The 16,948-nt window shown below is 37.5% G+C and overlaps 1 pseudogene; it reads left to right on the top strand.

The window, feature by feature from the left end:
* The first annotated feature begins 3,597 nt into the window (after positions 1-3,597).
* LOC126500111 (putative heat shock protein HSP 90-beta-3) overlaps positions 3,598-16,948 on the top strand; it is a 46,452-nt pseudogene continuing 33,101 nt past the window's right edge.

The following is a 16,948-nucleotide window of genomic DNA, read 5'->3' as shown; positions in this document are numbered from 1 at the left end:
AACAATTACAGTATTATTTATGACCAGAATTTGTGCCCTAGCTAGCAATATGCTTAAGTGATTGGCCAAGTGTTTCAAATAATATAGTTTCTGTGTGGTTATTTCTGGAGTTGGGTGGCCAGAAAACAAATTGGCAAGCCAGATGTGGCTGACTATATCCACATTCAATCTGAGAAAGCTTAAAAAGAATTCTAGACACACATATACACACACACATACACACACCATACACATATACACAAACAGAGTTTAACGCAGCTTCTTGATATTTTTGCTGACATAAAGCAAAGGCCTGGCTCCTTTAAGAGGATTCCTGACTCGGCTTTAGCAGTAAAAACTGCACAGCTTCTTTAAAAAAAAAAAAAAAAATGGCTGCTTCCTGGTTCTCCATCACAAATGGCTCTGACTCTTTCGGGAGGTCCAGCTATGCAGCATTTAAATGGGGTCTGTAAACAGTGCTACAATTTGCTTAATGGCAACACAAAACTGCTATGGCCAGACCCTGGATCTGGGACAGAGAGAAGGGCTCTCAAAGACCATGAAGGGACCTCCGACATGTTGGACTGAGTGGAGCCAAACCTCAAAGCAGCCTTAGTTCTAGTAATGTTGCTTAGCATTTTAAGAAGTGCTCCTGAACAGAAAAGGATTTCAGATATATAATAAGACAGATTCAGACATAAAAGACCTCTAAATGAGTCATAGTGTGTGTAAAAATGTACATAAACTTGGGAGAGAGAAGAAAGAGAGTATAGAAAAGGGAGGTGATGTGGGATTCCTCTCTGTATCTGTGATTACCATTGATTAATAAAGAAACATCTTTGGGCCTATAGCAGAGTTATAGGGGAACAGAGCTAGGTGGGGAAACTAAGCTAAATGCTGGGAGAGAGAAGGCAGAGTCAAGAGAAGCCATGGAGCTGCTGCCATAGACAGACGTGCTGGAATCTTATGGTAGGGCATGAGCCTTGTAGTAAAATATAAAACATTAGAAATGGGTTAACAAAGATATAACAGCTAGCTAGCAATATGCTTAAGTGATTGACTAAGCAGAGATTTACATAACACAGTTTCTGTGTTATGGGAATCTGGGTGGTCGGGAAATGAATGACCTGCCTCCTCTTCCAACAGATGCTTATCAATGACTATCACATATATTCATGACTGCTTTGTAATAGTTTCCCACTGTAGGAGCAAACTTAAGACAAATACATAGAAAGACTAACTAATACATCTTTAGAAAGGAACAACTTTATGTATGAGCTACAACATGCATGGATCTCAATTATAGCAAGCATTAAAAGAAGTCACGTGCTTTTTTTAAAGCTGTGTGATTCCTTTACATGACATAAAGGTAAATTAATCTGTTGTCATAGAAATGAACTTGTTAATTATCTGATGTGAATTGGTAGGAGTAAATTAGTTGAAAGAAAACAAGGACAGATTTTCTAGCATGACAAAATCATCAATATTTTATGATACCTTACTTATAGTATGTTTCTGCAAGATGACTCAGATACAGAAACTTAATTTCTCTCATTTTTGGATATTAGCATTAAACCCTCAGAGACAGGTGTTCTACTTGGAATAGCAACAGAGGTCAGAAATTTAGTAAGGGGCTACTTCTAGTGGGCATCAAATGTGCAGGATAGAACACAGTAGTATAAATAGTAAAAGGGGAATAATAGAACACTACTATACATGCATGGGATCTGGGAGGCAGGGAAAACATGGGAGGGATAACTAATACTAAAAGTCTTATTTAAAAGCCACATGGAAATCTGCAACTATAAAAGCTTCATAATATGTATACTTTTACATGCAGAAGAAAGAGATTTGATCCCGAATTTCCTGAGAAACAGCCACACTGCTTTCCAAAGTGGTTGCACAAGGAAAATTCGGGATCAACCTACCCATGGACCCAGCAATACCACTCTTGGGAATATACCCAAGAGAGGCCTTATCATACAACAAAAGTATATGATCTACTATGTTTATAGCAGCATTGTTTGTAATAGCCAGAACCTGGAAACAACCTAGATGTCCTTCAATTGAAGAATGGATGAAGAAAGTATGGAATATATACATATTAGAGTACTACTCAGCAGTAAAAAACAAGGACTTCTGTTTCAAATCCTATAGTCAACTTTCAGTTTTATTTCCCTTAACCCATCACACTCAATACAGTGAATTCTGCCTCTTGATCTAGCATTGCTGCCTTCTCTGGCCTCTGGGGCACCATTTTCCTTCCTGTAATGACTGGAAGGTAGCTCTGCTCTATCCTCTTTCCTTTCTTTCTTTCTTGTCTTTGAAGGCTGGTCTTCAGTGTCCATTGGTGTTCATTGTCCGGTTTAAGGATCCCATCAACTTTCTTGTCCTTACGTTTTATTCCTTTTAGACAGGGTCTCCCTGCATAGCCCAGACAGGCCTCAAATTTTTGCCTATTGTCTCTCTGTCTTTAGAATTCCAGCTGTGCACCATCACTGACTGTTGAAATAGGAGCGGTTTTAAATTTTCCTGCTTCATGGAAATGTCTCTGGATACCATGGGCCTGTAGGCCGAAGATGGATGCCCCAACGGTACAGAGGAACTTTGGGTGACTGTCCAGGCAGCGAGATGTCTCTGTCATTTCTAGAGTTTTCTTATTTCTTGTTTACATCGGTAGTATTATATCCTTCTGGAGTCTTTGATGGAGTTGAAGAATGAATAGATAGTTATAGTTTTCCTTAGTTATGATAAGAGATAAAATAGATATAAATATTGTAACTGTAATTCTTACTTGATAACTGTTTTGTTATANGAAATCTTTAATAAATAAATAAATAAATAAATAAATAAAATTGAAAAAAAAAGAAAGATTTGGTGGCATTACTCTACAATGAAAGACGGGGAAGGCAATATTCCAACTAATTATTCAGGTTACCCAACTAAAACTCTAGTTCCAGGAATGGGTTACCTCTTGATAAGATATTGGTCAATGGGCTCACAAACACCCCTCAAAATTACAGAACATACCCAGTAGTGGCTACCCTCCATAACTTGACAGTAAGTTGCTATTAATGAATTTTGAATTATAGAATATGCAGCCTTCAAGCAAGCTAGTACCCAATTTTAGGCTTCACTCATGCTGACTAAAATTCATGGCACTGGAATGTGCTATGCAGGCGGTCAAAGGAGAAATGTAAGGCTCACTTGTACACAGGTGTGAAGACTGAATGCCACACAATGACTGACTGACAAGTTAGATTCACTCTTTCAATTGTCACTTACATTCTGTGGGGATTACCAGACATATGGTTGGTATTAATGGTCTCTCAATGAGATGAAAGTATTAAATGTGCCAAGAACATGTGGCTAGATATTCATGAAATTTAGGTAAATATAAAATACTATTATTCTGCTAAGTAGACATAATATTAAAACAAGCACCTTTAACAGTATTCTGCTGTAACCAGAGAAAAGCTCCTATTTACAGTAGATGGCGTTTGATACAGAGGCCCCAAACAGTTCAATGCAAAGATAAAAAAAAAACAAACTTCCCAGTATTCATATGTAAATCAAACATTCATATCTAATTTGTAGGCCCAAGTAATTTTCTAGAAGATGGTTGGAAGAATTGGAAAGGCCAAGGTGGTAGATAACATCAAGGAAATAGTCTTCGGGCATAACATGGCAGATACACATATGAAATCACAGGTATGTAGTAGCAAGCACAAGATGTGCAAAAGTTTCAGCCATTGGAAACCACGGTGTATAGGAAGGTGTGTATGTCATCCTGCCACTAGTTGAGAAGCTTTTTAGCATTTGATAGTTATTGGGAGAGGAAGAAACAGTGTTTTTGATACTGTGACCTTTTGTAGGCAAATGACACACTGAAACAGGCTACAATTCCAAGAACAATTAAGCAATAGAAACTGGAGAAAGAATAAAAAAGTCATCTCAAAGTTGGGGGGGAAGGAAAGGGGGGTTGTCAAGGTGGTAAGTGGGATAATGAATATGTTTACAACACATTATATAAAATTGTGATCCAACAAAGAAATAATTTTGACTTAGCTGTTCTTGGAAGGGACCTAGGTATCAGTAAGTTCTAAGCTCTGCAGGGCATTCTAACATGCAGCTANTAGTTGTCATAACACCAACCAATTATAATGTGGGTCTATTGTCTATGTCAATTATACTTAAAAAAATTGGGGTGTTAATTAGGTCATGAACTAATCTTAGAATGAGGTTCCTGTCTTTCCAGAAGACACACAGAAGTCTTCACCTCTCTCTGTCTCTGTCTCCTTCCCTTCTTTTATTCTCTCATCTCCATATTTACCTCCTTCTCCTTTTTTCTCTTCCCTTCTCATGTGCCACCCTTTCCACTCCCTTCCCTTCCACTCTTCCTTCATTTCTTCTCTTCCTATTCCATTCCCTCTATCCTTTTTCCATCTTTTATAAGGATTATCCCTTATTTACTCTGTCTCTCTCTGTCTCTCTCTCTGTCTCTCTCTCTGTGTCTCTCTGTCTCTGTCTCTGTCTCTGTCTCTCTCTCTCTCTCTCTCTTTCTCTCTCTCTCTCTCTCTCTGTCTCTCTCCTGAGACAGGGTTTCTTTGTGGCTTTGGAGACTGCCCTGGAACTAGCTCTTGTAGCCCAGTCTGATCTCGAACTCACAGAGATCCTCCTGTCACTGCCTCCAGAGTGCTGGGATTAAAGGCGTGTGCCGCCACTGCCCGGCTTCCTTACTCTCTTATTTCTTCTCTCGACCTCTTTCCTCCTTCCCTCTTCTACTCCAGTCTCTACCTTTTCCCATTCTTCATCTTTCTTTGCCTCTACTGCCACCTTCCTCTTCCTTCCCCTCCTCTCTTTCTCTTTTCTCTTTATATATATTTTTTACACACACTCTCTTGCTTCTTTTTCCTTCCTTTTATCCCCCTCAAGGAAACAGCAAGTCAATGTTTATGACCAGAAATAAGGCTCTCAGTAATTGATACTGTATCTATGAACCCTGTTCTTTGATATTCTAGCTTCTTTTTTTTTTTTTTTTTAAGATGTTTGCTTGGTAAACTACCTGTTGTAGAGCATTCTATTACAGCTGGCAGAATCTAGCACTTCAAAAAGAGAACACTCAGGAAACAATCTGTACTGCAATGACTTATGAAATATATTCTTACATATCCACACAGCTTGGATAGTGACTTTTGTTCCATAGATATTTAACTATCACTACTAGAAAAATATTTTTGAAGTAGGTACATAATATCCAAATATCCTGTTATACATTCTTTGATAGGCCTGTGGTGCTTGGTCGACCTGTACTGCTTGGGGTCAGACAATTGAAAATTTAGAGAAATGTAGGCCAAAGACATATGAATGAATCTTTTGTTTGGTTTAATTTCAGAGATTTTCTTTGTAGCATTGTTGAAATATCAAGTTGTGTCACAACTAAGTTTATTTATTCTTCACCAATTAAGCAATGTGTTTTATTTTTCCTGGAAAGTTGGAGTATGTACCTTTTATAGTTAGAATTAGAATTATTCCCCACAAAGTGAATATTTCCTATAAAAACTAATTTCTTTCTGATGACTTTTTTTGTCAAATGTATATGCTTTTCAATATAATCGCAAATGCTACTACAAAAAAAAAAATACCCAACCAGATGGAACCTTTCTAAAAGGTGAAACAGAAGTATTTGGACAAGTTTCCCAAGGACTAGAGCTAACTATGCTGAGAAGGCAGAAGTAGCGGACTCTGAGGAGATTAATATTCTGATAGAAAGAGAAAGCATCCTAGGCATGGGAAAGGCTAGGGGTTAAATGCCACAGTATCTGACTCTTAGCCAACAATACTCTGTTGTTTATATCTTACTTCAAGATCTGAGGGATAACCCTGCTTTGGCCAAAACATTGTGACGGGAATAAATAGGTTCTGAAAATAGACATTAAAAGCCAGGGACTGAGAGGAGCGCAGCATATGGATTTTAACAGGCAGGAAGCTATGCCACAATCTGGACTAGATATTTATGAGAAAAATGTATGCAAAGACATTACATAGAGATTATGAATTTTTATGCTTAATATTTCCCAAGTCACTGACACCACATTATTGATCAATGGAACTTGGGTTATATTTATAAAATGCAATATTTTAGACCTCTGCTTACTCTAAAGTAGTTTTAAAAAGTCTTTAAATTGTTTCAAACTTTCATAACAAAATTGGTCAGGAATGTATGTATACTGCTAATTTTATTATTTCTTCATCCTTTGTTAAAGATGCATGTTTGCACATTTTCTTGGTTATTGTCTTAGTTAAGTTTTTTTTTTTTTTTTTTTTTTTTTTTATTGCACCAGGAGGTGTTGGTAAGTACCTTTAATCTCAGCACCAAGGAGGCAGAGGTAGGTGGAGCTCTGTGAGTTCAAGGCCAGCCTGGTCTGTAGAGCAAGTTTTAGGACAACAAGACCTACACAGAGAACCTGTCTCAAATAAAAAAAAAAAAAATAAATTAATTAAAAAAAAAAACTCTATTGATGCAATGAACACCAAGATCAAAACAACTTTGGGAAGAAGGGGTTTATTTTGCCTATACTTCCATATGTGCATTTTACATCAATCTTCAAAGGGCAGTCAGGGCAGGAACTCAAATAAGGAAGGAAACTGGAGACAGAAGTTGTTGCAGAAGCCACCGAGAAGTATTGCTTACTGGGTGGAACCTCATGCCTTCCTTACTGAGACTTATAACAATGCTTTATCATCATCGGTTTACAGAGAATGACTGTAGACCATAAAAGCAGAGGGAAATCTAGGCTAGCACCAGAAACAGATATGTGATATTCAGTAAGTGTTAGTAAATAGTTAAAATGGAAACAAATTAGATCCACAGATTTTAAGTGGACATAGATATAAATATCTTTACATTATTAATTTAGCTCAGCAATAATGTCATGTGATACATTTTAAATGACTTATATTTGTCTTCTTAATTTGTATGTTCTTAGTTGCTTTCATTTATATCCATATCTGATATTAATGGTTCTCAGAGATGTCTCTGAAAAAGAGAACATTGTTACCCTACCACACCTTGATTCTTATATGCAAAAAACTATAGTTATAAATTGGGGTTTCTATTGCAGCAATGAAACACCATTATCAAAAATCAAGTTGGGGAAGAAAGGGTATATTTAACTTCAACATTGCTTTTCATTACCAGAAAAAAAGTCAGGACAGGAACTCAAACAGGGCAAGAACCTGGAGTCAGGAGCTGAAACCGAAGTCATTCAGGGAAACTGCCTACTGGCTTGCCTCTCATGGCTTGCTAAACCCACCTATTTTGTATTTTTTTAAAGAAGAAAACAAACACTTTTGTCTTCATTTTGCATACAAATCACAGTTCCCACTTCCTCTTCTCCTCCCATTCCCTCCACCTTCACCCCTTCCCCGCCATCCACTCCCCAGACTTGGCAAGGCACATTTGTCCTAGAAAGAATCAAAGCCCTCCCCACTCTATCCAGGCTGAATGAGATATCCAGACAAAAAGAATGGGTACAAAAAAGCCAGTGACCCCGCAGTCTGCTCCAGTAATACAACTTCACCCGCATTCAGAGGTACTAGCTTGGTCCTATGCTGGTTCCTTCCCTATCCAGCCAGAGTTGTTGAGCTCCCATTAGCTTGGGTAAAGAGTAAGCTGTTTCAGTGCATGTCACCATCATGATCTTGACCTCTTTGCTCATATTCTCACTCCTCCCACTCTTCATTTGGACTCTGAAAGCTCAGCCCAGTGTTCTGCCGCGGTCAACCCACCTTATTATAGAAGCCAGGACCAGTAGCCCAGGGATGGCACCACCCACCATGGGCTGGGCCCTGCCCTACTGATCACTAACTGAGAAAACACCTTACAGCTAGATCTCATGGAGGCATTTTCTCAGCTGAGGCTCCTTCTTCTCATGAGGATGAGGCTGGCTGTGTCAGGTTGACACATAAAATCAGCCAGTAAAAGGTCTCCCCTCATGTGTTTAGTACAGATGGTAGGCTATCAGCAAAGAGTCTGAAACTTCAAAAGCCTTGAAAAATCATTTCTCTAATTTGCATTGTAGAAAATACATGAACTTAAAATAAGATTTTAAAAAGTTTCAGTTTTAAATTAATATGCCAGTACTAAGATGTCTTTTGACATTTCCTAGAGAAATTTGGATTTTCCCTTGTTTGAAGAAATTTTTTTCTTTGACTAATTTCAAAATGCAATTTATTAATGTATTTTCTATAAACACTGAAATATTATTTAAGAGTATTCAGTCTTTTCACGTGCTTTCACATATTATACAACTCTGCCTTGAATACAACAGAAGTCAAATATACCAAAACCTCCATTCTTACTTGCAGAGAGATAGCCAGGGTTGGAATCCAGACCAGCAGCAAGTTGTATATTGACACAAGCAATTTACTGGAATACTTGCTCATTTCCCTTTTGGGAAGACTGGACTGTAAATGAAGTCCATTCCACGGGAGCACAGAGATTGCACACAAAGGAAAAGGAAGCACTTAGAACAGTGTTTGCTTTGAAGAACTACTTGTTAAGAGCTAGTTCTCACAGGAGATCTAATTCGATACTAGACTACTTCCCTAGCATTCATGAGGTACACTTCTATGGAAATTCAAGTTCTTTTCAGTCCTTCATTGAGATAAGTTGTTTCAATTCACAGCATGGAATCTTCCTTATAATATTTAATTTAAAATATTTTGTTTTCAAAATGGGTACATTTTAAAAGCACATTTGTCTTGACATGCACCAACATAGGGTTGAATGGATAATAGAACAAAATTAATGTTCATGAGTCTTCAAAACAATAAATTAATAAAACATAAATATCTACTCTCTTTGGATTTGAATCTTAAATTACAACTAAATTTATTTAATACATAATATTAAATTAGATTTTAGTGTTCTTAGATATCTCTTCTAATAAGGAAAGTAAAACGAGTAAGTCCAATCAATAAATGAGAATGTAGAAAATATAGATTTTTGAGGTAGTATATTTTATTCATGAAACACAGTATAAGATATTTATTAAATTTAAATTTAAATTTTCAATATAAAAATTTCAATATAAATATTTTTAAAAAATAACTTGTGTATATGGTTGTATGTTTGTATAGATATGTGCACTATAGTGTAGTGGCCCTTAGAGGCCAGAGGAAGGTATGGCATCCCCTGGAGCTTGGGTTACACATGGTTGGATAATAGTAACTGAACCCAGGTTCAATTAATTAGCTAGTTAATTGATTTACTCTAAGCTGTAAACATTGTAGAAGGCAACAAACCAATTATCATTCTTTGTGAAAAGAATGGTTGCATGTAATCATTCTGTTCTCCGTAATCTACACGGCTACTGAACTGATGATCTATAGACACTTCTCAGCATGTCCTAGAATGCAAGAGTGAGCAGGAATAGTCACTGGACTTCTCTTCTAATATTAGACAACACCAACATAACACTGAACCAATGAAAGCATGACTGAATAGTGCATTTAGAGACAAAGATACACTCTATGAATTAATGACCATACATAAATTTTAATTGTAAATCTGAAGGAAATAAAAATACAAGGAAGGCTTACCTACTCTCTCCAGATTTATGGGATCTCAGTGGAAACTGACAGCCTCACGTGGCAGTAACTCTGCTGTTTTCAGACATGAGAGGGTTATCAAAGAAAGAAAGATAATTTCTCCTATCATACAAAACTGAAGGTTTAGCTTGTTTCTAATACTAGCTATATATGAAAAACACGTTAGAAATGAAAAACTATTAGAACATCAATCAATATAAATTGAATGCTTGGGATCTCAGTCCACTGCTCTGATATGGATCTCTGCTTCTGATTCCACCAGCTTCTGGATGAAGGTTCTATGGTGATAATTAAGATATTCATCAGCATGACTACAGAGTAAGTCAAGATAGGGCTCCCTCTTCTCTATTGCTTAGGGTCTTAGCTGGGGTTATCCTTGTGGATTCCTGGGAACTTCTCAAGATCCAGGTTTCTGCTAATCCTATAATGGCTCCCCCAATTAAGATATCTCTTTCCTTGCTCTCATATCTGTTCTTCTTTCATCTCAATTATCCCATTCCCTCAAGTTCTCCCCACAACCCCAGGCTCCCAGTTTTGTCAGGAGGTCTTGACTGTTTCCAAGGTCAGAAGGATTTATATATGTTTATCTTTGCATTCACCTTATTACTTAACTTCTCTAATATCATGAACTATAGGCTCAATGTCCATTTGAAGAGTGAGATGAGTGAGAATATGAGCAAAGAGGTCAAGACCATGATGGGTTTACCCACTGAATCAGTCTACCTGAGCTAATGGGAGCTCACCAACTCCACCTGGACTGGGAAGGAACAAGCGTAGGACCAAACTAGTCCCTCTGAATGTGGTTGACAGTTACATGGCTGGGGCAGACTGTGGGGCCACTATCAATGAAACTAGGATTTATCTTTAATGTATGTACTGGCTTTTTGGGAACCTATTTTCTATGGATGGATACCTTGCTCAGCCTAGATATAGTAGGGAGGACCTTGGACCTTCAACAAAGCAATGTGCCTTAGCTTCTCTGAGGATTGGAGGGAGGTGGGGTGGGAGGGTGTGTGGAGGGAATGGGAAGGAGGGAAGGAGTGAAAACTTGGATTGGCATTTTTTTAATCTAAAAAAAATATACCTGAATGCTTAACTACCCTGTTGGAAACACTGTGAAAGAAGAACTAAAAATGCTTTTATGACCTTCGAGTAAAAGTCAAAGTATCAAGACAATGTATTTGATCTTACTCTATCTTGGTGTGGCTGAATATATTTTAGTATCCTTAATATTTATTAGTAGTGTTCAGACTATTTCCACTTTTAAACAATTATTAGAATAAACTGTAATCACATTTCAATAGAATAATCATCTAAAATGTCACTCTAGTAAGAACAAAATAAAAAGATGCATTCAAAATGTTTGTTTGTGTTAAATTAATTCCAAAGAAATCTTCATTATTTTTTAAACTTCAGCCAACCAGCATAGTAATATATTTGTGTTTATAGGATTAAATTCTTTTAGTACATGGAGCACAAGTGAACATAATAGGCTAACAGAGTGTGAGTGTGAGCTCTGGCAGCCAACTAAATATACTTTAATTATGGCATGAACTCTGTCAGGCATTTTGCCTTGGCCCTGACATCAACAACATAGACTAGTAACAAACAAAACTGAAGAAGATACTAAAAACAATCAGTTGTCAAAATAAGGACAATTGAGGGTTGTTGGTAAATCGCATCTTTATTTGGGAAGAATGACAATTGCCGACTTTTATTGCTTCTTTTGATTTGTTACAGTTTACAACTAGAGTATGAAACTTTGGAAAACCAGTGAGGATTAAAATCAATCCCAACATCATTTACCTTTGCAAATTTCCCCAAGAACTCACTATCATCCAACGTTCCTAGAAATTAAAAGTCTCTCAAAACTTTGGGTCTGATAAAACTACAAGCTTAAAAGATGAGTATTTGTTATGTCTTTTTTAACTTTTTAAACTAAAATATATGGTATATGGTTTAAAAAGAAATTTCATGGGGAGAACTATCAGAAGGGTGATGTTTTTCCCCAGGAGAATAAACAGCTCATTGCTTGTTTTAAATGATTATGTAATGCTACAAAAACTAAAGAGATGGTTCTCACCACCAGAACAAAGGAGAACACAGTCAAGGTTTGCTTTGTTTGTTGCATTGTTTTGGTAACCTAAAGTATTAAACATCAATTAAACCTTACCAGAAAGCAAATTGTTATTCACCAGCTTAGAATCTGAGTAAGGATTTCATTTGTCAGTATAAAAATATCATAACAATCACAGTCTTGGAAAGGATTATGGGAATTCATTTATTGACTATACAAATAATGCAGAATTATGAGAAATAACACAATCAGGGCTAAATAGTTGTTAGAAATTGCAGTTGCAAAACTTCCATATTGTTTCATGGCAAAATGAGTGCTTTTTTGTTTTCTTTTCTTTTTCAGGGCGGTAGTTGTGAAATTAATCAGCATGGTACATTTATTTCCCAAAACATAGTTCTTAGACATTAAGCAGAAGAAATGACTTTGTACACTAGTATGCACTACTATCCAGTGATGTAACAACAAAAAAAATACACATAATTATCAAAAGAAATCAGGGGGGATGTGAAGGGGGAGGGGAGAATCAGGAGGGGAGCAGAGAAAAATGTAGAGGTCAATAAAAATAAAAAAAATCAAATTAAAGAAAAGGAAGTACTACATACTCTAGAGGCAATCTGAAATCAATGTGCTTCTTCAGATAGAATCATACTGTAGATCTGCGCTTGAAATCCTATCTACGACATACACTATTGATCAATTGAAAATTAGAACTCTGTAGAGCACCAGCTTAGGTGCTGTGGTGCCTTAATGCAGTTTCCACTTTCTATTACTCAATGCAATTAAGACTGATGAGATAAGGCTGACGTTTCGGGTCTTGGTTCCTGAGACTTCACAGCTATAAGAACGGCAGTGAGGGGCTGGAGAGATGGCTCAGAGGTTAAGAGCATTGTCAGTTCTTCTAAAGGTCCTGGGTTCAATTCCCAGCAACCACATGTCTGGTGCCCTCTTTTGGCCTGCAGGCATACACAACAGACAGAATATTGTGTATATAATAAATAAATAAATATTTAAAAAAAGAATGGCAATGAGTTGATAAAGACCGTAGTAATGAAATAATAATTTTAACGTTTGTGGTAGAACAGACTAAGGATGGGGGTTCCTCCATGTGAGGTGCTAACACACTCACTCAAGAACTTTACCAAACTCATGGTTTCACTACATATATTTTAAGTTTTAAATAAAATACTATACTCGAGTTCTGAAAGACACTGTACACATTGTTGCCTTGGGATGGTTAGAAATTTCAATGCTCTTGAATTTATTTCCATTGGATGACATCATTTCTTGCCAGATATGTATCCTTTGGTTGCCGGATGAAAAGAAAGTAGTGGATTAAATTAGAATAGAAATGAGGGTGTGAGTATTTGGTCTGATTGATGATCTCAGTAAGTGCCAAACAGGTGCAAATATCTAACTTGTGGTAACTTCAGAATGCGAGAAAGATTATTTTCTCTCTTGATTTTTGTACATTTTCCCAAATTTCTACTAAGTTTGTAGAGCATAAATCCGCAGTAAGATGTTTGGATTTAACAATAAATAAATGTGTTTCCTAGCTATTTCTTTTGGCTTAGGAAGAGCAAGGAACATTTATTAAAACATGGAGAATTCTGTCAGTCCAAATGTTTGGGACTGTCCAAGTTTTAAAAGAATAGAGATCATCTTAAGTCATTTTTAATGGGTTTATGTAGATGCCGTTGATCCATTGCTTATTGGAAATGACTGGAAAGATTAGATTTAAAGGTTAATTTGTAACATCTGAACACTATTTACATTGTGTGAACAATCAATGGGCATTTAGCATACCTATTATTCAAGGACCAGGAATTTATTACTGCATCCAAATTTTTAATTAAAAGAATATGAAAGAAATTGGTGTATAAGCTAATTTGACAGATTTAAATACATATATTTGAAGTTAATGCCAATTGTGGATGTTCTTTCCTTCTTTTGTGAGACAGTCTCTCAGTATGTAGCAAGGCTGGCTTTAAACTTGTTGCCCTCCTGTCTCGACCTTCCAAATGAAGAAATTAAGGTTGTGCTTCACTGCATGTTTTTATCAACTTACTTGTTTCTAATAAAGTATCATCAACACCAAACAACAGAGGGATATAATACTAGTGAAATGTCTTCTTTATTCAAGAGAGAAATAGAGAGAGGGAGAGAGAGAGAGAGGGAGAGAGAGAGGGAGAGAGAGAGAGAGAGAGAGAGAGAGAGAGAGANGAGGGAGAGAGAGAGAGAGGGAGAGAGAGAGGGAGAGAGAGAGAGAGAGAGAGAGAGAGAGAGAGACAGAGAGAGACAGAGAGAGACAGAGAGAGAGAGAGAGTTGTGTGTAGTGTAGTGTATACATGTTAGAGGGTATAAAATTCCCTGGATATGGAGTTATAAGTAACTGAGAGTCCCTGACATGGGTTTTTGGTTTTGGGAAGGACTCAAGTCCTTTTGAAGAATAACAAGTGCTTTTAATCAAAGTCATCTCTCCAGGCCCCTGAACTGCCTTCTTATGAAAAACAGGGTTTGATAAAGCCTATGACAGGCTTCAAAATATTACCACCTCCCTCTTTCAATTTCTTTGTTCTTGCCACTGTAGACACATGGCATAAAACTTAGTTCTGTAAGGGTTTAATTTCCACTGTATTCCACTCTACTTATCATCTGGCAGCGAATTCTCTTGTCTGTTTGCCTCTTGTCCCTGGATGCCTGTTTTTTTTTATTAATTTTTTATTAAAAATTTCTGCCTCCTCCCTGCCTCCCTTTTCCCTCCCCCTCCCCCCACTCTCCACACCTCACTCCCTTTCCCCCTCCCTCTCCAGTCCAAAGAGCAGTCAGGGTTCCCTGCCCTGTGGGCAGTGCAAGGTCCTCCCCCCTCCATCCAGGTCTAGGAAGGTGAGTATCCAAACCAGCTAAGCTCTCACAAAGCCAGTACATGCAGTAGGTTCAAAACTCAGTGCCATTGTCCTTGGCTTCTCAGCAGCCCTCATTGTCCACCTTATTCAGAGAGTCCAGTTTTATCCCATTCTTTTTCAGTCACAGTCCAGCTGGCCTTGGTGAGCTCCCAGTAGATCAGCCCCACCGTCTCAGTGGGTGGGTGACCCCCCTCGCGGTCTTGGGCAGCTGAGGAGAGAGAGCCTGAAGTGGCCAGATCCTATAGCCATACTAATGAATATCTTGCATATCATCATAGAACTTTCATCTGGCGATGGATGGAGATAGAGACAGAGACCCACACTGGAGCAATGGACTGAGCTCCCAAGGTCCAAATGAGGAACAGAAGGAGGAAGAACATGAGCATGGATCCCTGTTTTTATAGGATTACATTGTTTGGGTTACCTCTTGCCTGTTCTAACCTTTAGTATTTGATGCAGAAGTATTCTTTTGACATAACAAATGTCAAAAGGCAACTAATGCAATCTCAACTTCTTTGCTAAAAGCAACTTCTGATGAGAATCCAAGAAACAACACGAGTCAAAGTATCATGTGAACATGGCTGTTTGCTTTAGAAAAACAAGTCAATAAATAATTTCCTAGACATGCAATTGGGCATCAATCTGATATCAGAATCTTCTATCAAGGGATGATTTGTAAAATCAAATGGATAGATTTGCTAGAAACATCAAGAGTTTCCATTAACTTTTAATAATACAGTGAGTGCATATAATGCATTAAAGATAAAAGCAATATAGATAAAATGCTTGTAGTAGGAAGAACTTCTGAAAACAATTTAGTAACTCTTTATGCAGCTTCATTCTTTTCTTTTTACTCCCCTTACTGAGTCTCCCATTCTTTACATTGAGAAAATCACTGAGCTAAATGCAATTAATAAAGAAGCATGGGCTTTGAAATGAGCACTACATTTAGACCTCACTCATGTGGAGTACTGTCTTGGGATGATATTCGCCTTAATGATAATTTTACACTAAAGAGTATAGGTACATAGCCATTCTCTGAGGATTTTATGTGGGTTCATTTGCATATTGAATATATACAATCAGCATAATGCATTTGTCTATCTCCTATGCATTTCTTTTATAGATACATAGGTTGATAAAGACTTCGGTTATTAAACTTTATTATTATTATTATATAATAAAATAATATTATTTATTATTCAGATAGCATTGCCAAAATAATACACATACCAGAGGGCATGTATCAGGGTCACACATGTTAAGAGTTATAGCTATGAAATCAATACTATTCCTTCCCAGAATGCTAAATCCATAGGAAAGTGTTCAGTAATCCTTCTTTGGGTTTATGGAACGCAGATTCATTGGGAAGGTAATGCTAAAGGTGACGATAAAGATTAGGTTTAGCATTATTAAAGTATCTTAACATTTCAAAAGAATATTTATGAGCTAAATTGTCCTAGAATGAGAGGCCCTCCTTCGAGATGTGTGTTTCCAAATGAGTAGACACACACACACACACACACACACACACACACACACACACACAGGAGGCACCCTCCGCAAAATTTCCTGATCTTAAGGAGAACACAGTAAGGAAGAGGCGTGCTGTGATTCCACAAAGGCACTGGGAGTTTCCGCAGTCATCTACTTTCTTTTAGTCCGCGTGGAGAGTCCTCCTAATACCCTTGTTCTTGGCATCCTTATTTGACTGTCACATGAAATAGGGATAAGGCCAAAACCCAATGTTGTCAGATGCTCGACAGGCCTCAAGAGAACCTGAAGCTTGCTTGTAAAGCATGGCGTGCCCAATGTGGGTTATATATTTCCCTGAACTTTAACACATGCAGAGGAAAGGGACATAGTAGTAAGAAGCAATTACTTGAAATGGAGAAATAAAAAAAAAGCTCGAATTTCAAAATGTTAGATGTAAATACTTTGCAACACCTATAAATAAACTCACGAAATGTAAAAAATAAAAATGAAAAAAATTTAGCGTGGAAACCTCTTTGTAAGTCCCAGAATGGAATACACTCAAGCTTGGCTTTGAAAAGCCTTACGTTGTCCGCCATGTTCAGAAAGTCCGGTTTTATCCCATGCGTTTTCAGTCCCAGTCTAGCTGGCCTTGGTGAGCTCCCAATAGATCAGCCCCACTGGCTCAGTGGGTGGATGCACCCCTCACAGTCCTGACTTCCTTGCTCATATTCTCCCTCCTTCTGCTCCTCATTTGGACCTTGGGAGCCCAGTCAGGTGCTCCAATGTGGGTCTCTGTCTCTATCTCCATTCATCACCAGATGAAGGTTTTATGGTGATATGCAAGATATTCATCAGTGTGGCTATAGGATAGGGTCATTTCAGGTTCCCTCTCCTCAGC

The sequence above is a fragment of the Alexandromys fortis genome, unplaced genomic scaffold (genome assembly GCF_014885135.2).
Source record: "Alexandromys fortis isolate MF-2015 unplaced genomic scaffold, M_Fortis_MF-2015_v1.1 scaffold_38, whole genome shotgun sequence".
Lineage (NCBI taxonomy): Eukaryota > Metazoa > Chordata > Mammalia > Rodentia > Cricetidae > Alexandromys > Alexandromys fortis.
The sequence above is the reverse complement of the archived record's forward strand: the minus strand, read 5'-3'. Positions and strand labels throughout refer to the sequence as shown.